At 35.0% G+C, this 24311-nt stretch overlaps 1 pseudogene; it reads right to left on the bottom strand.

The window, feature by feature from the left end:
• Positions 1-21567, bottom strand: part of LOC133182846 (uncharacterized) — a 48564-nt pseudogene extending 26997 nt beyond the window's left edge.
• Positions 21568-24311: the final 2744 nt, after the last annotated feature.

Genomic DNA, 24311 nt, shown 5'->3' with positions numbered 1-24311 from the left:
TCCGTATTTCAGTGTTTTTCAATTTCATTCTCCATGCATCAGTTTCTTTTGAAATAATACATTTAGACACAAAATGACTTCATTTTGATTACCTGGGTCGAGCAAAATGCATGAAAGCTGCAGAACACAATTGGCCGGTTGCGTATCTCGGATTTAAACCTCCGATCAATGATTCCAGGTTTAAATCCAAGTTTACACGTTGCACACAGGTAAGGCTTGGCTGAGTACAGCTCAGAATTACGGTAAATTCTGAACCTGGTATAGGGGTGGTTTAAACCCAGCTTGATATTGTTTCCATGGATTTTTGGTAGAATATTTTGAACTGTATTGATGTTCCAGAAATGTTTTATGGTGACGATGATTGTATTGAAAGATTTCGCCATATTAAAAAGGCTATTCTACAAGTAATTTTTTATGGTCATATTGAAGATTTTTTTGGCACATTTCTTCAATGTGTCGTTTTAAATAACACTGATGCAGCTGAAGTCTAAAGTTACTAGTACTAGAAATTTTTAAATGGGAATTTATTCGGGTACACAAATGTAAAATAACAAAAAAAGTTATATAAACTTTCTCATATACCAAATTTAAATCAAATTACGAATTTCACACTTTCAAACAATGCAAACAGCTGGTGATACACATTCCAATAGTTTCTAATAATGCCGAACCGATTTCTTAGAAATTAAAAGTTTATTTTTTATCATTGTGTATAGGCTATCCACATGGCCGTAGGACCGGGAGGGGGGGGGGGGCTGTCCAGCCTTAATAATTTTGCCGATATATAGAATACTCTAGAAAATATAGCTAATGTATGATTGTGCCTTCTCAATAATAACGTATGATGACGTTTTGTTTTTTTTTTAATTTGCCTGTCAAGGATATTTGGGTTGTGCCCCACAACTAAAAATGTTTGGCTGTGCCCCCCCCCCCCCCCAAACTGAAAATGCTTGAGAACATGACAACAAACTCACATTTATCAATACTTGTACCGAATTGAATGTTTCATTGGATTGCTGGCTATATGAATAATGCCCAGATAATCTCTTTGTTACATTAGCTGTATATCAAACTAAACATTCTAGAAAACTATGTACTAATGGCTTGATATCTACAGAAAAGGTATCATTTGATATTAAATTGAAAATTTAAATATATACATTTCCTACCTCTGTCTTAGGTTTTGGTATTGTTTCTATTGTTACTTATTCCGAAGACCCGCCTCCCAGTTTTTCCACTCTCCAGTCTTTTGGAAAGCTGAATTATGTTTGCCATTTCATATTTTCTTATGGTTTGAGTTTCGATGACAGATCCTGTGGTTTGAATTAAATTGTATTTTAATTAACAATTTACCATCAATATTTATCTTTGTTTTTAAATATATCCTTTCGAGATTCAACCAGATTTATCAAAAATGTTTGAAGAGCTGTAAAATTAGGAAACTTACTTGCCTTCAACAGTTTAATTTGAGTAAGTCAAGATTAGGTAAGCCTTACTCAGTTTTATAGCGTGCAACAGAAGTACGTCTCAAGTAAACACGACTCAACTGGGGTTTAAACCCGGCTTACGTGATCCGCGGATCAGCGGCTGAGCTGTACTTATCTGAGCCATAGATACGCAACCGGCCAAATGACAAATAGATAACAGTAGCACTCTCTAAAATGATTTATCCACAAATAATTTTAAAATATAGAAATAAAAAATATGCTCCTAAAATGAGCCATATGAAAATCATGCCAAGACCAATGAACTTATACATGTATCTACACATAACTTTACTCAGGCTATTGTGAATCATTGAGATGTATTGAATGCTCTGTCTTTTTCTGACTTCGGGTATTCTCAAACCTTTGCCTTGTACCACAAGAATTAAACCGCTTTATATGCACAAATTAAAATGATTCGTTGTAGAATGAACACTTCAAATCTCTGGTGATCTTCCTTCGAATGACATAAGTATAATGCCGCAGTTTACACTTGGAATCTCACATAGTTTACTTGACTTTGGTTTATGTCTAATATAGTCAAATATCTGAATTTATTATTATTATTTTTATTTTTTGCACATGAAAAATGCTAAGAACTTAAATTTGAAGTTGTTTGTTAAGATACTGTCCAATTTTCAAAAATTTCACCTCTCAATCCATCCCATGTATGGAAAATAAATTTTAAAAATTAATTCAGAACAAAAGTGCAGATAGAGAGAAGCTTGTAGCGGCAATGCGCTGCAAAGTATCTTACATTCATGCAAAAGTGTAATGACAGTTACCGTTGAAAATTTATTTATTTACATAAGTCTAAAGCGTCGGTAATTATAAGAGCTTTCATGTTTTCTATTGATAGCGGTGAACGGTTACTGGTCACGTGATGACTAGAGCTCAGTTGACAAAACAGTTACTTTTCAAAGACTGCAACAATGACCTTGTATTTAATTCTTCACAGCAGAAAGAAATCGGGAATCTGTTGTGTGTATATAGTTTGGAACTGCACTGAGCACGTGCAATTACTCTCTCACACCTTTGCAATTGCTATATCTTCCTACAAAAATTGCATTCTCAAACACTGTAAAGAAAAAGTTGTATTTTAAACACCATTTTCATGCAACTAACTCCGTCCCAATTCTGATTTACACAGATAACTCATTTGTATAAATAAAAGAAAGTATCTTAAGATTGAAATATCCGAGGTTTTGGAAAAAATGAATCAATTTGTGAAACTTGAAATAAGTACGAGTATGTTGTTGATGGTACACATTTTAGGTACACAGGCTGCATTTGCAGCAGTATGCGTTCATGTGCACATGCCGATACATGTGCGTGAATGTGCCTTCTTTATTAGGAAGAAGCAGAGAATTTTTTGTTAATAACCTTTTATAGATTATCCCACCTCCACCCTCCAGAAATCTCGCATTTATACTAATCTTTCAAATGCTTAACTGTTATTTTGTAAAATTTGCATAAGGTAACTCTGGCTGTATTCAAATGATCTCCCTTTGAACGACGTAAGAACAACGATCAATGAAATGAAGCTAATATTATTGCGCAAGTTCAGTGATGAAATGACGAGACTTTATCTTGCTAAAGAAATACTGTTAAAAGATCCGAAAACTACGTTATATTAAACCCTTCATAAGAGATACAAATGAAATACTTTAATTTTTTTCTGAAAAAAAAAAAAAAAAACTAAAACAGATAAATCCGTAGATTTCTTTTCATGCATGTCAGTTTTTACCAATACATGTTGTAGTACATTGTCAGTAAAGTAAAAACATTTAAATAAATAACGCTCTTAACGATACAATAAGTCAGAAATATTCAATAATACAGATGATCTTCAAATAAGTCAAAAATAGTATGAAAATATATCCGCTAAAAGATCCCCCTTCTTATTCCGTATTTCAGTGTTTTTCAATTTCATTCTCCATGCATCAGTTTCTTTTGAAATAATACATTTAGACACAAAATGACTTCATTTTGATAACCTGGGTCGAGCAAAATGCATGAAAGCTGCAGAACACAATGACAAATAGATAACAGTAGCACTCTCTAAAATTATTTATCCACAAATAATTTTAAAATATAGAAATAAAAAATATGCTCCTAAAATGAGCCATATGAAAATCATGCCAAGACCAATGAACTTATACATGTATCTACACATAACTTTACTCATGCTATTGTGAATCATTGAGATGTATTGAATGCTCTGTCTTTTTCTGACTTCGGGTATTCTCAAACCTTTGCCTTGTACCACAAGAATTAAACCGCTTTATATGCACAAATTAAAATGCTTCGTTGTAGAATGAACACTTCAAATCTCTGGTGATCTTCCTTCGAATGACATAAGTATAATGCCGCAGTTTACACTTGGAATCTCACATAGTTTACTTGACTTTGGTTTATGTCTAATATAGTCAAATATCTGAATTTATTATTATTATTTTTATTTTTTGCACATGAAAAATGCTAAGAACTTAAATTTGAAGTTGTTTGTTAAGATACTGTCCAATTTTCAAAAATTTCACCTCTCAATCCATCCCATGTATGGAAAATAAATTTTAAAAATTAATTCAGAACAAAAGTGCAGATAGAGAGAAGCTTGTAGCGGCAATGCGCTGCAAAGTATCTTACATTCATGCAAAAGTGTAATGACAGTTACCGTTGAAAATTTATTTATTTACATAAGTCTAAAGCGTCGGTAATTATAAGAGCTTTCATGTTTTCTATTGATAGCGGTGAACGGTTACTGGTCACGTGATGACTAGAGCTCAGTTGACAAAACAGTTACTTTTCAAAGACTGCAACAATGACCTTGTATTTAATTCTTCACAGCAGAAAGAAATCGGGAATCTGTTGTGTGTATATAGTTTGGAACTGCACTGAGCACGTGCAATTACTCTCTCACACCTTTGCAATTGCTATATCTTCCTACAAAAATTGCATTCTCAAACACTGTAAAGAAAAAGTTGTATTTTAAACACCATTTTCATGCAACTAACTCCGTCCCAATTCTGATTTACACAGATAACTCATTTGTATAAATAAAAGAAAGTATCTTAAGATTGAAATATCCGAGGTTTTGGAAAAAATGAATCAATTTGTGAAACTTGAAATAAGTACGAGTATGTTGTTGATGGTACACATTTTAGGTACACAGGCTGCATTTGCAGCAGTATGCGTTCATGTGCACATGCCGATACATGTGCGTGAATGTGCCTTCTTTATTAGGAAGAAGCAGAGAATTTTTTGTTAATAACCTTTTATAGATTATCCCACCTCCACCCTCCAGAAATCTCGCATTTATACTAATCTTTCAAATGCTTAACTGTTATTTTGTAAAATTTGCATAAGGTAACTCTGGCTGTATTCAAATGATCTCCCTTTGAACGACGTAAGAACAACGATCAATGAAATGAAGCTAATATTATTGCGCAAGTTCAGTGATGAAATGACGAGACTTTATCTTGCTAAAGAAATACTGTTAAAAGATCCGAAAACTACGTTATATTAAACCCTTCATAAGAGATACAAATGAAATACTTTAATTTTTTTCTGAAAAAAAAAAAAAAAAACTAAAACAGATAAATCCGTAGATTTCTTTTCATGCATGTCAGTTTTTACCAATACATGTTGTAGTACATTGTCAGTAAAGTAAAAACATTTAAATAAATAACGCTCTTAACGATACAATAAGTCAGAAATATTCAATAATACAGATGATCTTCAAATAAGTCAAAAATAGTATGAAAATATATCCGCTAAAAGATCCCCCTTCTTATTCCGTATTTCAGTGTTTTTCAATTTCATTCTCCATGCATCAGTTTCTTTTGAAATAATACATTTAGACACAAAATGACTTCATTTTGATAACCTGGGTCGAGCAAAATGCATGAAAGCTGCAGAACACAATGACAAATAGATAACAGTAGCACTCTCTAAAATTATTTATCCACAAATAATTTTAAAATATAGAAATAAAAAATATGCTCCTAAAATGAGCCATATGAAAATCATGCCAAGACCAATGAACTTATACATGTATCTACACATAACTTTACTCATGCTATTGTGAATCATTGAGATGTATTGAATGCTCTGTCTTTTTCTGACTTCGGGTATTCTCAAACCTTTGCCTTGTACCACAAGAATTAAACCGCTTTATATGCACAAATTAAAATGATTCGTTGTAGAATGAACACTTCAAATCTCTGGTGATCTTCCTTCGAATGACATAAGTATAATGCCGCAGTTTACACTTGGAATCTCACATAGTTTACTTGACTTTGGTTTATGTCTAATATAGTCAAATATCTGAATTTATTATTATTATTTTTATTTTTTGCACATGAAAAATGCTAAGAACTTAAATTTGAAGTTGTTTGTTAAGATACTGTCCAATTTTCAAAAATTTCACCTCTCAATCCATCCCATGTATGGAAAATAAATTTTAAAAATTAATTGATCCCCCTTCTTATTCCGTATTTCAGTGTTTTTCAATTTCATTCTCCATGCATCAGTTTCTTTTGAAATAATACATTTAGACACAAAATGACTTCATTTTGATTACCTGGGTCGAGCAAAATGCATGAAAGCTGCAGAACACAATTGGCCGGTTGCGTATCTCGGATTTAAACCTCCGATCAATGATTCCAGGTTTAAATCCAAGTTTACACGTTGCACACAGGTAAGGCTTGGCTGAGTACAGCTCAGAATTACGGTAAATTCTGAACCTGGTATAGGGGTGGTTTAAACCCAGCTTGATATTGTTTCCATGGATTTTTGGTAGAATATTTTGAACTGTATTGATGTTCCAGAAATGTTTTATGGTGACGATGATTGTATTGAAAGATTTCGCCATATTAAAAAGGCTATTCTACAAGTAATTTTTTATGGTCATATTGAAGATTTTTTTGGCACATTTCTTCAATGTGTCGTTTTAAATAACACTGATGCAGCTGAAGTCTAAAGTTACTAAAGTTACTTTACTAATGCTCTGTCTTTTTCTGACTTCGGGTATTCTCAAACCTTTGCCTTGTACCACAAGAATTAAACCGCTTTATATGCACAAATTAAAATGATTCGTTGTAGAATGAACACTTCAAATCTCTGGTGATCTTCCTTCGAATGACATAAGTATAATGCCGCAGTTTACACTTGGAATCTCACATAGTTTACTTGACTTTGGTTTATGTCTAATATAGTCAAATATCTGAATTTATTATTATTATTTTTATTTTTTGCACATGAAAAATGCTAAGAACTTAAATTTGAAGTTGTTTGTTAAGATACTGTCCAATTTTCAAAAATTTCACCTCTCAATCCATCCCATGTATGGAAAATAAATTTTAAAAATTAATTCAGAACAAAAGTGCAGATAGAGAGAAGATTCCTTTTTGATCTTGTAGCGGCAATGCGCTGAAAAGTATCTTACATTCATGCAAAAGTGTAATGACAGTTACCGTTGAAAAATTGTTTATCTTCATAAGTCTAAAGCGTCGGTAATTATAAGAGCTTTCATGTTTTCTATTGATAGCGGTGAACGGTTACTGGTCACGTGATGACTAGAGCTCAGTTGACAAAACAGTTACTTTTCAAAGACTGTAACAATGACCTTGTATTTAATTCTTCACAGCAGAAAGAAATCGGGAATCTGTTGTGTGTATATAGTTTGGAACTGCACTGAGCACGTGCAATTACTCTCTCACACCTTTGCAATTGCTATATCTTCCTACAAAAATTGCATTCTCAAACACTGTAAAGAAAAAGTTGTATTTTAAACACCATTTTCATGCAACTAACTCCGTCCCAATTCTGATTTACACAGATAACTCATTTGTATAAATAAAAGAAAGTATCTTAAGATTGAAATATCCGAGGTTTTGGAAAAAATGAATCAATTTGTGAAACTTGAAATAAGTACGAGTATGTTGTTGATGGTACACATTTTAGGTACACAGGCTGCATTTGCAGCAGTATGCGTTCATGTGCACATGCCGATACATGTGCGTGAATGTGCCTTCTTTATTAGGAAGAAGCAGAGAATTTTTTGTTAATAACCTTTTATAGATTATCCCACCTCCACCCTCCAGAAATCTCGCATTTATACTAATCTTTCAAATGCTTAACTGTTATTTTGTAAAATTTGCATAAGGTAACTCTGGCTGTATTCAAATGATCTCCCTTTGAACGACGTAAGAACAACGATCAATGAAATGAAGCTAATATTATTGCGCAAGTTCAGTGATGAAATGACGAGACTTTATCTTGCTAAAGAAATACTGTTAAAAGATCCGAAAACTACGTTATATTAAACCCTTCATAAGAGATACAAATGAAATACTTTAATTTTTTTCTGAAAAAAAAAAAATTAAACTAAAACAGATAAATCCGTAGATTTCTTTTCATGCATGTCAGTTTTTACCAATACATGTTGTAGTACAATGTCAGTAAAGTAAAAACATTTAAATAAATAACGCTCTTAACGATACAATAAGTCAGAAATATTCAATAATACAGATGATCTTCAAATAAGTCAAAAATAGTATGAAAATATATCCGCTAAAAGATCCCCCTTCTTATTCCGTATTTCAGTGTTTTTCAATTTCATTCTCCATGCATCAGTTTCTTTTGAAATAATACATTTAGACACAAAATGACTTCATTTTGATAACCTGGGTCGAGCAAAATGCATGAAAGCTGCAGAACACAATGACAAATAGATAACAGTAGCACTCTCTAAAATTATTTATCCACAAATAATTTTAAAATATAGAAATAAAAAATATGCTCCTAAAATGAGCCATATGAAAATCATGCCAAGACCAATGAACTTATACATGTATCTACACATAACTTTACTCAGGCTATTGTGAATCATTGAGATGTATTGAATGCTCTGTCTTTTTCTGACTTCGGGTATTCTCAAACCTTTGCCTTGTATCACAAGAATTAAACCGCTTTATATGCACAAATTAAAATGATTCGTTGTAGAATGAACACTTCAAATCTCTGGTGATCTTCCTTCGAATGACATAAGTATAATGCCGCAGTTTACACTTGGAATCTCACATAGTTTACTTGACTTTGGTTTATGTCTAATATAGTCAAATATCTGAATTTATTATTATTATTTTTATTTTTTGCACATGAAAAATGCTAAGAACTTAAATTTGAAGTTGTTTGTTAAGATACTGTCCAATTTTCAAAAATTTCACCTCTCAATCCATCCCATGTATGGAAAATAAATTTTAAAAATTAATTCAGAACAAAAGTGCAGATAGAGAGAAGCTTGTAGCGGCAATGCGCTGCAAAGTATCTTACATTCATGCAAAAGTGTAATGACAGTTACCGTTGAAAATTTATTTATTTACATAAGTCTAAAGCGTCGGTAATTATAAGAGCTTTCATGTTTTCTATTGATAGCGGTGAACGGTTACTGGTCACGTGATGACTAGAGCTCAGTTGACAAAACAGTTACTTTTCAAAGACTGCAACAATGACCTTGTATTTAATTCTTCACAGCAGAAAGAAATCGGGAATCTGTTGTGTGTATATAGTTTGGAACTGCACTGAGCACGTGCAATTACTCTCTCACACCTTTGCAATTGCTATATCTTCCTACAAAAATTGCATTCTCAAACACTGTAAAGAAAAAGTTGTATTTTAAACACCATTTTCATGCAACTAACTCCGTCCCAATTCTGATTTACACAGATAACTCATTTGTATAAATAAAAGAAAGTATCTTAAGATTGAAATATCCGAGGTTTTGGAAAAAATGAATCAATTTGTGAAACTTGAAATAAGTACGAGTATGTTGTTGATGGTACACATTTTAGGTACACAGGCTGCATTTGCAGCAGTATGCGTTCATGTGCACATGCCGATACATGTGCGTGAATGTGCCTTCTTTATTAGGAAGAAGCAGAGAATTTTTTGTTAATAACCTTTTATAGATTATCCCACCTCCACCCTCCAGAAATCTCGCATTTATACTAATCTTTCAAATGCTTAACTGTTATTTTGTAAAATTTGCATAAGGTAACTCTGGCTGTATTCAAATGATCTCCCTTTGAACGACGTAAGAACAACGATCAATGAAATGAAGCTAATATTATTGCGCAAGTTCAGTGATGAAATGACGAGACTTTATCTTGCTAAAGAAATACTGTTAAAAGATCCGAAAACTACGTTATATTAAACCCTTCATAAGAGATACAAATGAAATACTTTAATTTTTTTCTGAAAAAAAAAAAAACTAAAACAGATAAATCCGTAGATTTCTTTTCATGCATGTCAGTTTTTACCAATACATGTTGTAGTACAATGTCAGTAAAGTAAAAACATTTAAATAAAAAACGCTCTTAACGATACAATAAGTCAGAAATATTCAATAATACAGATGATCTTCAAATAAGTCAAAAATAGTATGAAAATATATCCGCTAAAAGATCCCCCTTCTTATTCCGTATTTCAGTGTTTTTCAATTTCATTCTCCATGCATCAGTTTCTTTTGAAATAATACATTTAGACACAAAATGACTTCATTTTGATTACCTGGGTCGAGCAAAATGCATGAAAGCTGCAGAACACAATGACAAATAGATAACAGTAGCACTCTCTAAAATGATTTATCCACAAATAATTTTAAAATATAGAAATAAAAAATATGCTCCTAAAATGAGCAATATGAAAATCATGCCAAGACCAATGATCTTAATATACATGTATCTACACATAACTTTACTCATGCTATTGTGAATCATTGAGATGTATTGAATGCTCTGTCTTTTTCTGACTTCGGGTATTCTCAAACCTTTGCCTTGTACCACAAGAATTAAACCGCTTTATATGCACAAATTAAAATGATTCGTTGTAGAATGAACACTTCAAATCTCTGGTGATCTTCCTTCGAATGACATAAGTATAATGCCACAGTTTACACTTGGAATCTCACATATTTTACTTGACTTTGGTTTATGTCTAATATACTCAAACATCTGAATTTATTCATTTTTTTTTTGCACATGAAAATGCTAAGAACTTAACAGATTATTATCTGACTTTGTAGTTTCATAAATAACTTGCACTTTGTATGGCTTATTAATTGTTTCACAGTGCTTATCGAATATTTGTCAATTTACCACTATCATTTTCACTAAGTTATTTATAGTATTACTACATCTATGAATTTAAAGAAGGAGGTTGTGGCATTGTATTATATTGTATGTTATATCGAAGTGAATGTGAACGGTTTACTTTTCTGAGCATCTACGTACGAACTGTTTACGTTTTGGTTATTTGGTTAGTGCACGTTCTTCACTGAAATATCCCAACTAATAAAACGCACTTCTGTTCATTCTATCGGGTATTTCATTTAGACTAGGAAAGTGCGTGTTGTTAATTTTATTTCACTCTAGGCCTGTGAACGTTATATCTTATTTAAAAGCAAGTGGTATCAGTGAGAATTACATTAATACACATCGCCCTGGCTTATACCTTAGAAATGTTGCTCTGGAAATCGTCAAATTAGGGTGCTGCTTGTTATCACTGTTCTCAGTGGGTATCCTAACATATCCGCAGTTATAGCTACCTGAAACAACACGCAATTTTGTTAGAGTATCGGGTAATATCATTTAGACTAAGAAATATGACAGTTGGCCTTTTTCTTATTCTTTAATTTTTTGTTGGGGTAAAGGCCCCATGTCTCTTGTAAAATCCTTCAATTTTATCTGCCGATAAATTTGCAATATTGCTTGCTCATGTGATAGCATCAGCCAAGGTTTTTGCTGTGGTAATAAGCCGATCGTTCACTCAACCATCCGACATGCTTCATGAGTTCCCGAGATGTCGCAGTGCATGCCTGAAATCGCCATGGATTCCTCAAAACCGCCCCTTGGACTTTGTGGGGTTTCTCCCCATATATACCAAAAGATACCAAATAGTACCTCAGTCATTTGTGAATTGTTGAATATCCTAGATGTTGGTCCAGTACGCACCCTGATTCTGATACGGGCCTAAGGAGATGCCCTAAACTCTGTTCCACCTTATTTTCCTTAGAACAGGCGAAGGAATTCTCGAGATCTAAAACTAGACAAACTGCCTCATCTTGAAGTCTTTTAACGACAAAGGTGTTTGATTTCTATCTCCACGCAGTGACTTCCCGTACGGTTGGTCGGAAACAAAACCAGAATTATCCTGTAATTTCTTAACTTCCTGCGACAAAATAATGCAAACATTGCTGATAGAATCAGATTTTGAATATCGACTGGTCCCTAATTAAGACGAACTTTCCCTCAAGGTAGTTTTGGGCGAACTCTCTATCAAAGTACAGTGTCGTTTTCTTTATCTTTCCTAAAAATATCGGTTTTACTTGTTTAGGTAATGCATGAGATTTTGACTGTTCTATGAGCAATGTTAAACTATTTTTTACTTCAGGGGGCAAGCAGGTTAAACTCGAGTTGAGAAAAGAATATTTCCGAACCCGATTGCATACACCTCAATATCCACATTTAAAGACATAACAATAATGTTAAGATACCAAATCTTATGTTTAATTAGGGCCCCGCTCTGCGGGCGCCCTATAGTGATCAGTCTGTCCTTCCGTCCGTCTGAGATCTCTTGTCCGGTGCATATCTTCTCTCTCCTTGGCCCAATCTGGCTCATACTTCACCCACAAAGTGCCTTTGGGTAAAGGGTGTGCAGTGACCTTGAACCATGTTTCTAAGGTTAAGGTAATAGCAGAATTATATGAAAAATTCTTGTCCCGAGCTTCTCTCCCCTTGGTCCAATGTGGGTCATACTTCACTCACAGAGTGCCACTGGTCAATGAATGTGCAGTGACCTTGAATGAAGTTTCTAGGTCAAGGTCAGAAATAGCCTCTCTGTTTAAAATCTTTGTTCGGTGCATGATTTCTTTCCCTCAAGTCCAGTCAGCCTCAAACTTTACCAACTGACTTAGGGTACGGAACAATTGTGATTTTTCTTCCATATTTTGATAGAGGGTATGCAACAATTTTCATAGAGGATATGCAACATTCGTGATTTTTGTGCCGTTTTTTTATAGAGGGTATGGAACACTCGTGATTTCCGTGCCATTTTTTTATCATAACAAGGATGCCATAGAAGCCCTTTAGACTCAAACAACACATCCCTTAATAGTACACAAATGTTCCTCTTCAAAATAAACCCTTTTCAGCTACCTTACATTTTCATGTTTGTTGCTGAAAGCGGGGCCGTTTGAGATGGCCACCATCTCAATGATATCTAGTTTGTTTTTATTTATATTTGTTTGATTGCAGTGCAAACATTATGAAATACAAGTAAGAATACGACAAATATTTTAGACAGCATTCTTTAAAAATCTTCGACTGTGGGCATAAAGATAAACTAAGTACATAGTTATGATGAGTAAGGGTGCCTCTTCCAAAATTATGAAATTCTTGGTCCCTAGGTCAGGGATTTTTGTGTTAAGGCGGGGTTCCTATAGTCATATAGTGAAACGCATATATTCTGTAAAAAATCATCTCTGCTCCTAGGTGCATGCTTATGAGTGCCTCTCCAAAACCGTAAAATTCACAACCCCTGATTTAGGGGTTTTAGTGTTATTGATCATTTAGTAAAATGCATAAATTCTTTAAAAATCTTCTCTGCCACAGGGTAGGGTTGGGCTCTTATGAATGCATTTATTCTTTGAAAATCTTCTCTGTCCCTGGCTATTTAGTAGATAAACTAAGTGCATGGTTATGATAAAAAAGGGTGCCTCTTCCAAAACTGATAGGTTTATTGCCCTCATATATATATATATGGATAGATAGACAGATAGATAGATAGATAGGGGTTTTGATGTTGGGACAGTACTCCATTCGAATAGTGAAATGTATTTTTTTAAACTTCTCTGTCCCTGGAAATTAAGCAGACAAATAAATTGCAAGGTTATGATAAGCAAAGACCCTCTTCCAAAACTGTAAATTTCATTGTGAATTGGCCCAAGTGTCATTGATTTTGGTGTTCGGGTGGGGCTTTATTGGTTATATATAGTGAAAATACATTATTTCTTTGAAAATCTTCTCTGCCCCTGGATATTTAGCAAACATACCAAGTGTATGTTATGATAAGAAAGGGTATCTCTTCCAAAATTGTCATACATGGCCCCTGGGTCAGGGGTTCTGGTGTAAGGGCCGGCTCTTTTGATCGTATGGTAAAAATTCTTTAAGTATATTCTTTTCGCTGTATATTTAGCAGACAAAGTGTATGGTTATGATGAGCAAGGGTACCTTTTCCAAAATTGTGAAATTCCTAGCTCTTTAATCAGGGATTCTATCGATTATGCATGTATAGTGAAAATGGAATATTACTTAGAAAACCATTTCTGCTTCTAGGCATTTAGGAGGCAAACCGAGTACAAAGCTGTAATGAGTAGGGTTTTTTTAACCGGATTCTTGAAAATCTGAAGTATTGATGAAAAGTTTTGGACAGGGGGGAGCACGTTGATCCTGTAAAGAAATTATACTCTACTGAAAGAAGTTTTTCCCTCTGCTATTTACCTATGATAATTAATCACTGTAAATAATGTAATTGATAAATCAATGAAATAAAAGAATAATACAAGAATTTTTAATGTAAAACACACATAATCCTTTTATAGTGTTGAATGGCCAGATTAATAGATAAATAAAATGAGACAAAAATATCAAAATTAGATAAAATGGTTTTTATAGACCAAATGAGGCCAATGTCAGAGGGAAAGTTATTGGTTTACTATATGATTTCAATTGCTATTGTTTTGATTAGTCATATGGTGTATTGATAAATGGCAGAACATTAGCACTGGCAAATATTATAATTTGCTAATGAGTAAAAGAACTATTTTGTTGATCCCTGATCATTGTATTTCTCTTGCTTTTGGGCAACGTATCTTCATCTATCAGTTTATTTATCTTTTATTTTTTGCTCTATGAACCCTTTAAAGTGTTATACTCAGATGACCTTTAAGGCCTTTTGTACGTTTTAGATTGCTTCTTGAATAATTTTTCATTTCTCTCATTCGCCTCTTCTAAAGCCTTTTGATTTCTTTTCCTGGTTTTTGTTATTAATTGACACTTTTCTATTTTATATTTTGATTTTAACCATTCAGAAGTTGAATTAATTTTGATCGTGATGATGCTTTCCATTGTAATAACATTGTAAGTGAAGGATTTTCAATACAACTCTTTTATCTATATATATATATATATATATATATATATATATATATATATATATATATATATATATATATATATATATATATATATCTAACATTTTAGAATAAGTTTTCCTATTATATCACAAATGTAATAAGTTTCACTATAAACCCTGAAGAATGCTGAATCACACCGGAAACAGTTATGTCACACGCCGGAAACAGTTATATCACCCGGCGGAAACAGTTGTAACACCCTCTCGATCACTTTCACGTGTCTTTATGTTACGCATTTGTAGCTCGGGTTCGAGATTTAATGACGTCGGTTGCTAAGCAAACGTAAACAACGGAGCGCAATTCTTAACGTCATGGAAGCATTTTTGGATTATTTGCCTAAACTTAAACAATTCTAGACGATTTTTAAATTTAAAAATGTTATATAACATATACCACATGACTTCTCGGATGACAATACCAGAATGTTTGCCCCTCGGTGACAGGAAAGTCCTGGAGTGTTATGTCACCCTCTGCCTTCGGCATCGGGTGACATAACACTCCAGGACTTTCCTGTCACCTTGGGGCGAACATTCTGGTATGTCACCCTCGAAGCCATGTGATATATGTTTAATATATATATATATATATACTCCCCATATTTTATTACAGAAGGAGAAACTTTGGCAGAATTATAGTAAAGTTGTATAAAAAGTACATTAAGAATTCCTAATGCACGTTGATTACATAAAAAAACTCAAAAAACGAATAGCTATCATCTGCAAGAGCTGTACAAATGAAAGTATGAATAAAATTCAAAGAACGTTTTTATTCTTTTCTGTACATTTAAGTATGTTCATGGAGATAAAGTGTTTCTGTCGAATTATAAAACAAAATATTATGTTTCCTTGAAATATTTAACTTGTTCTTCAAGTATGTTGCAGCAACTAAGGGGTTTCCACTTTCATCTTTGTGAAACATTTTTGAAACAGTGCAAAAAAAAATAAAAAAAATAAAAAAGGTTGCATACTCGTTATTATTTGTATATATACCGTTCACGATAGCCTAGCGGTAGGGCGCTCGCTTCGTGATCGGGAGGCCCGGGTTCGATTCTCGTTCTCGTCCGTGTCAAAAGGTAAACATAGGTAGTGACTGTTCCATCGCCAAGCAGCCTGCACTAGGAGTGAAAGTCATGGGTCTTTCGGATAAGACCTTAAAAGCAAGGTCATGGTAGTCGTTGGCACGATAAAGAACCCTCACTGCTCAATGGAACTGAGTGCTAAGTATAGATCTAAATTAAAGCCCCTCACCACATACGGTGACTTCTCTATATGAGTTAAAAATTCTCGAAGGACGTTAAACAACATATAATCAATCAATAAACATTTGTATAAAAATTTCATAACTTTTTGTAGTTAGAAATTTCTTTAAGAAAGCATAAAAAATTGCAAGAGGGGATGTGCAGAACATTTCAAAAAATTAATAGCACAGTCATGATTTTAATTACTCTTTTCTCAACCCAAAAGTACATATATTGTATATATGTATTTTTCACTCTTTGCTCTGTAACACTTCTATCAGTTGTAAAATTACATTTGTGATTTAGTTAAAATTATGGATTTTTAAATCGGTGCACATATTAGTAAAAATTTCTTTTCGGCATCAAACATGTATTTTTATGCCATCTACCATCTCCCTCAACCCAGTCTCATTAAACATGTATTTCGGCTTTGCCATCTACCATCTCCCTCAACCCAGTCTTTTTTTCATTTGTGGAAACTTCCACTCCACAATAATGTCTTCCTTTCTTAGTGGCTTTATCCCTGTGAACTGTTATTTTATCTAAATCTTTTTCAGAATATAAATATGTGCGACTAATAATGCCAAGCTCGTTTCAACTTTGCAACAGTTGATGGATGTGGTAACTCCACAAATATCAACCAGACTTAACACTTCTTTAATACTGGGATTGATGTGTTGAATAGGAACATTTCGACTTCTACTTCATACTTTTCCCCCTCAATTTAGAATCGTACGAATTGCCTGTACAGTCATGAGTTCTCGAGTTCAGTTTTTTTTAATTGTCCTCATAGATTATATCTTGCAAAGATGATTTTAAGTTTTTAATCTGATTTGATTGTGTTGCATTGGTTATGATGAAATATACTGATATGCTTTTAATAAGGAAAAGTCTTTGATAAAGATATAAATATTTTTAAAGTATTTAAGATTCCTGTTCTTTTCCACACTATAAAACAAAGAGGTTTCCCTCTCTCCATGAATTTTCCACCACTCTGGTTCTTTCCAAAAAAAATTGAAACTGATTTCCCTTCAGTTAAGACAGTCGCGACACTTCTCCTTGCTAGAACGCACACAAAGAGCTGAGTGGATTTACTCTGTGTCAAGTTTGGTAGAAATTGACCGAGTAGTAAAAAAAATATTAAATTGTGAAAGTTTACGACAACGATGCCAATAACGACAACTAGACAAATTTTGATTAAAATAGATTAAAATATTGATTGATTAAAATAGCCCACTTGAGTCTTTGGCTCAGGTGAGCTAAACTGAGTGTAGAAACATCAACATTATTAACATGTTGTTATTTACAAGCAGATTGCAAATTGAGGAAATAATATGATACCCTAGTCATTTCCTCCAAATCACAGTTGAGGTTAGCAACTTTTGACACCAGTTCTTCGACCGTTTGCTCTGGGAGCGTAATTAAGGCTCTCCCGTCTTTGTTACATGTACCGGCAAATTTGGAGATTCCAGGGATCATGAAATATAATTTGGATTCATTTAATAGCTAATTTGTAACTGCACATTAACAGTAATCAATTAAGTTTTTACTTCAATTTGATTTCAGATATCTAATTACAAACTGAGTTCTCTCTTTTATCCTCTGGGGTTTTAGCTTTCCTTGTTCAAATAGCAGAAATATCAGTTTTTTTTTTCTCTCAAAAACTTGTCTGCTGGAACAAGCAATCCAAAATAAAGCCTGATAGCTGTATGTGTCCTTAAAATCATCATTGTGCCAAAATCTCTGTTTGTGTTAAAATCTCTGGTTGTGTTATTATGTGTATAATAATACATTCCCTTCTATGTTAGGTGCTGATAACTTGTAACTAATACATTATTTTGGAGTTGATTGTTCAGTTTCTATTAAACTTAAACCTGGAGGAGGCTTTTGTTGATATTTTAATCTCCAAACTATAGTGTTTGCATCTGTTTGATTCAACATCTATGTCCTCTGGTTTTAAGGAGAGAAACGGTTTCACCTTTATAAAAAGATATGAAATGTGTGATTATCATTAGATATTGAATTCCTCGATTCTTATAAAAATGCTGTTGTGCAATACAAGTTACATAGTCCTTCATGCACCGTTCTTTACAAACAAAAGTCAAAATAAAATACTTATGTTATTGATTAGGAACAATAACCACAATATTTCTAAGTAGATTTAAATAATTACCATGTCTTTGTGAGACAATTTGTTAATGTTGTGTCGAATTATGTTGTGGTTTGCTGTCACAAAACCTCTTCATCTGGAGGCAGATTCACAGAGATGAGGGATAGTAGAGACGAATATTGCAGAATGTAACGTATAGGATATGCTTTTCCTTTGCTGCAAACCTGCAAGCAATTACAATCTTAAATTTCCAGTATAATTTGGTGTAAAGATCAACCGTGACAGAAAGTAAGTAAAAAGTAAGTAAGAAAGTACTAAACTATTGTGACCAGAAATTCAAAAAAGTATGGATTGTTATGGTAAAGTAATATTTCAATTTTCAGAACAACAACCATCTGGTTTGGTAGGCATCTTTAAAACAATTGTTTGGTTGCCCTCTCCTGGCCGACTGGCTAAAAATGGACGGACTTTTTTAACCTCCAGGAAACATTAATGCACCCCGGATAATAGATTTTGAAAATTTAGCATTGATGATGAAATTTCCTGTAAATAAAAATTCCACCTACCAACAGACCCAATATTTTCATCCTTAGTCGGGAGAGGGCAAACAAACGTTATTTTAAAGTTGGCCTTATATAAAAATATTATAGGAATATCCATTGAGATGATCAATGTCCTCTTTAGACGGGATGTTCTCTCCAACTAGGTGTAGGGCAGGGGGTTGAGGTGAGATGCAGGCTAAAGTCTGCCCATTTTGAGTATTGGAAATACTCGATACTACATATTTATTATATTCTCTTTAATTTGTGTATGTCAGAAATATGAGATTGACTGCTACAGTCTTCACTTTCATTATAGGCCCAGGTTCGATTCTCGTTCGCCGCGCCACGTCAAAGCTAAGACGTAAACATAGGCTGTTCTTTCGCCAAGCGCCGGGCACTAGATTGATTGTTTGTTGTTTACGTCCCTCTCGAGAATTTTTCACTCATATGGAGACGCCACCACTTGCCGGTGGAGGGCTACAAATTTTGACCTATACTCGGCACTTAGGGCCATTGAGCAGTGAGGGATCTTTTTCGTACCAGTACCTACTGCGACACGGGACCTCGGTTTATACGGTCTCATCCGAAGGACCGGTCTCCACGTCCCGCAGTGGGATTCGAACCCGCGACGTAAGGATCAACTCCTTACTCCGCGACTGTAGAGCAGACGCTCTAACCACTGCGCCACGCTGGCGACCGCCCGGCACTAGAAGTGAAAGTCAAGGGTCTTACGGATGAGACCTTTAAAACCGAGGTCTCCTGTCAGGGTAGGCGTTGCCACGATGAAGAACCCTTGCTGCTCAATGACCCTGGGTGCCGAGTATAGGTCTAAATTTAAAGCCCTCCATCGGTATATGGTGACATCTCTCTATCAGTGAAAATTTCTCGAATGTGACGTAAAAACAAAATACAATCACTTTCATTATATTGTACAGTTCAGGCAACTACCTCCCCGATAAATTCTTCTGTTTACTATTACACATTTTCCCCTCCAAAAATATCAAAAATTAAATAATGATTTCATTGATTTTTTAAATTCTATTAAAAAAAAAGAAAAAAAACAAGCAAATTCAAAGAATTGTGGTCCCCAAATTTCGGTGTGTTAGTGGTTGAAATGTGGAGAAAACGAACAGTATTCAAGCTCAAAGTCCATTAAAACAATACAAATCGGGAGCAGAGCGAACACGGACCACAGAATGTAGAGGTGGGATCAGGTGTCGTGGAGGAGTGAGTTTACCCTGCCGACCGGTCTCACCCGCCGTGTGCTCCTTGTCATGTTGTGTAAATAATGGCCTAACAATTAGCTTTGTAAGCTACACAAGGGGTGGCTAGTAATTCTGAATCCTCAGCATATATACAGGTCATTGCTTCATCATCTTAATAAATCATCTATTTACCAGGATGCACCAATTTAATTGGCTCTCATGTAAAATAGACCAGGCCCCTCTCTCTATAGATACTTGGTGGAATAATACTTAAGATGAATGATCAGTCATACTTATCATTTATTGTACGTACATCATCTCATTATCATAACAGTATAGGCAGTACACAAATAACAACATAAGAAAACATGGCTGATTCCTCAAAAACACAAGATTAGGTCGTCCAGTGTGGTAGGAGATTTCTAATTAGGCTAATTACGTGTAATTTACATTATAAGTATCTCACCGTCTTTGTTTTCCTTCTCTAGCTTTCGAATGTTGCCGCCAAACAACTAGCTGATATCTGTCGTAGCGTAGTACGCGCTTCCTTATATAACCCCCTATCCCCTGTCACATGACTCAAATTATCCAATGAAAATATGCCGTACGAACTATCAACCAATCAACAGCTTGTACGGGAGGCTGAGTTCCCACACAGGACTACTTTTGCCACACAAGCTGCCGTACAATATCGTAACAAATATAACAGTGTAAAAATAACAACTGGGAATAGAATACATAAAATAAACTTGACTAGACGAATAAATTAATACCTTCAATGTTTATAAAACATCCCTTGGCTGTACAATAGGTACAGAACAATGTAGCGTATGAATATCGTAACTACCAACGATAGCGTAAACAAATGTAGTCCCGATTAAGCTGACTGATATTAAGTTTAATGCCGACAATAAAGAACTACTTATAGCCTCAAAATACAAAACAACTCAAATTATAACGTAGAATCTGATTCAATATTCTAATCTTGAATCATATATTACTATAGTAAATATGTCAATAAACCGGAAGTGATGATCCGAGTAAAGTATGATAGCTACCAAAACATGAAATTTAAAATCCACCCTCTTCCCTGATATTATAAATCCTACGACTTTACATGGAGCAACAGGTAAAATATGATAATAGCTATTACTACGATCGTATCAAGATACGCTGACGTATTATTTTCAATAAAATCGTAAACGATCAACTTTTCTGGCAGGCACATGATGAACATAGATTTAACAAGTATGAGAACTGAACGACTGCACAATATTACGTATAAAATAAATTGATATTTTCCAATATTTTACACTCCCCACAACTTAATTACAAAATTCTCCTGAATTTAACATTTTCATCAACTCAAAATAGCTCTAACAGTCTTTACAGATTTGCAGTCTGATGGGAATGTTCTAAGAGTCTATAATTGCCAGAAGGTCATCAGTGGAGCGGTCCCTAAGAGAACAAGATCTCGAGCATCTTTACCCAGGTCGAATCCCCATTGTCTTCGCTAATTATTGTCTTGGGTTGTTCATATATGTAGTATCGAGCCTTTCGAACAATTTTTGCCTCCTTTTTCTCAATCCTCTCTACTGTGCCCGGAAGTGCGAGGAAATTGAACTTATCTAGTAGATCCACACGTTCGATAGTGGAACTCCTTGTTGGGCCCATCTTCTCTTGAATGGTCATGGATGTGAATTCCCAAGATAAAAGCTTTCTATCAGATGACATCCCCTGCCAGTCCTTTGTAGGCCATAAAATACTGAGATCTTTCAACTCCAGCGTAATCTGTTCTGTGCCCTAGTCCCTTCTTGCTAGACGGAATAATGGTAAACATCCACGTTTTAGGAGGTTGAGGGCCCTTTCTGACATACTTGCTCTGGGTGTATTACTAGTAGACTCTATCTTTCTCTGATTGGGAGGCTGGCTCAGATGGAGTTTCTGCTGTGGCTGGTGCAGTGAGAGCAGGGGTTGGGCTTGAACATCTGATTTTCTTTGCGGGAGGACTGTTGTCATCTGCCTCTGTAATGGTGTGTATCATGTCAAAGTAGGTCTTGTCAAGGCCAGAAAATTTCATTAATCTGGACTGGAAGGTAGGTGAACTTAATTGCACCATCTTCGTCTGGTCAGCCTGAGGGGCCTCATTCCTCTCTGTACCGACATCTTCCTTGAGAGGCTGGCTACTCCCTTAGCGTCTGTGAGGATGGCATTTCTTGTATTCATCTTAAAGATCTCTCTACCCTGGCCTGTAACAAGCATATTTTCCTCAACATCAGTGAGACGTGCAGTATTTCCAGCCCCTCTATCTCAGGGGCAGAGGGCGTGCAACATATAGTGTGCATGTCTAGGGCTTCTTGTCGTAGTCTTGTTGGAATAAAGCTTCTGGGGTTGGGGCCTGTGTATGTGTGATTTTCTTTAACTTGCCCCATCCTTTCTGCCAGTCATCCTTTTTTCTGGTGGTTCTCCTTGTGATAGAAAGCCATTCTAAGACCAAAACTCTTGCATGCATGGGTGGCAGAGGTACTTCCCCATTCTGTTCCATTGACTATACGACTGTATCCCTCTTGGTCGAGGCTAAACCAGACACCATTATTTTCCGACATCAAGTCAGATGGATATTTGGCGAGTTGGTGAAGATGTGTCGACTTGATGTGGCTCCTGAGGTCAGTGACTCTTTTATACGTCCTTTCGTCAGGGCACCAAGGAAAAACAACTCTCATAGTGCCATGTGTAGGCATCATATGGTTCTGAAGGTCTCTGCTGGAGGAAAACTTCAGTTGGCACACCCAGCACTCCATAACAATAGTCTAAAATCAAATTAAATGGTTGTTAAAGGGGAGTTGATGCGTCATCTTACATCGTCTTATCTTATAAAAGAGTTTCTTTGGTGTTTAAACTAAATAGGAAATCAATACTTCTACTTCTGAAGTTAGCCACTACATGTACTAACATCTACATCTAAATCTCTAAGAGACTGGTTAGAACAAGACATCAAACATCTATAGGATTCAATGTGTGATGTGTACCAGGTAGTAGGTCCACGTCTATAATACTGTCTTATAAACGACTTGTTAACCATCTCTATCAACATCTTTGGGAGAAGAGTTCTGGGTGATCAGGCCAGTTCTATCCCAGCCTCAGTGGTGCACTAATCTCACATCTATCATCTACATAAACATCTAAGTATGACTTTTTAAAAGTAACTTGAAACATTGGAATACAAAACAACATCTGAAGAAACTTCTATGCTCTATTTCAAATTTTCTTAAACCAGTTGGGGAGGGTTTTTCCTTTGTAGGGCATTAATCTGTCAACATCATAAACTTTTGCTGGTTTCCAAAATGTACTTTGCACGAGGTAGTTCAAATCATCTATTCGTTTGGTGATGAGGTAAGGACCCTTTCACTTTGAAATTAGTTTTGGACACACCCAAACTTTCCTGGTATCATCATACAACCAGACAAGTTGACCTCTTTCTAACAGTTGTTTCTTCGCTTTGAGATCATAGTGGCGTTTATTATATTCTGTCCTCTTTTTCAGATGTTCCCTGGCCAGGGTATGAACATCAATCAAAGTTCTTTGTAGCTCATCTTTGTACTCATTTGGTTCTATGCTATCATCTGTCGACTGGGAGGTCTGCCAATAACTGCTTCTAGGGGAACATAAATTACATTTTTTACAATATTTTGCAATTCCTTTTGACATTGATGGCCAGTAAAATGAATTTTTTATGCGAGACGTGGTCTTCACAGCACCAAGGTGGGCTCCATTGAGAACATCATGAAAGAAACGAATAACCTCTGATCTCTTCTGTTTTGGTACAACTAATTGTAATATGACCTTGTTGGTATCCAAATCTTGGAACTCTCTGTATAACAGACCATTGATGACTTTTAGTCTATCCCATAGTCTCCATATGGTTTTGAATGCATAGGAATTGTGTGATATGACATCCCATTTTGGTCTTACAGAACCATCTGTCAAGGCTAATAAAAGCATGCCCATAGATTGGTCTTCCAGTTACATCAGTTGAATTACATCCACCCCCCCCCCCCCATCTCTCTAGTATGACTTTGTTTCTGAATTGGCATTGGGCTATTTCTTTACTTCTGGTTGTCACTCTAATTGTTCGCAAGGATTCAAGACCTTCACTTCCATGGGAATCTTTCATCATCGCTATTGTCACTGTCATCTTTGTTTTGTTGTTGTCTTAGACATGGTTTGCAAGGATTTCTGGACAAGGCGTCTGCATTTTGATGACTTCGCCCTGGGCGGTGAGTAACTGTAAGGTCATAAGTTTCGATCTCTTGAAGCCATCGTACTGTTAGACCGGTGGGGTTCTTCAAGCTTCTGACCCAGCTGACAGCAGCGTTATCAGTGCGATGTAAAACCTTCTGGCCATAGAGGTAGGGATGAAACTTCCGAAGTGCAGTGACAACACCTAACAACTCATGGTGGTTTATTGTTTTACTCAT

Source organism: Saccostrea echinata, unplaced genomic scaffold (genome assembly GCF_033153115.1).
Source record: "Saccostrea echinata isolate AGI-Se365-2 ecotype Australia unplaced genomic scaffold, CSIRO_AGI_Sech_v1 ptg000009l, whole genome shotgun sequence".
Classification (NCBI taxonomy): domain Eukaryota; kingdom Metazoa; phylum Mollusca; class Bivalvia; order Ostreida; family Ostreidae; genus Saccostrea; species Saccostrea echinata.
This window is presented reverse-complemented; position numbering and strand designations above follow the sequence as displayed.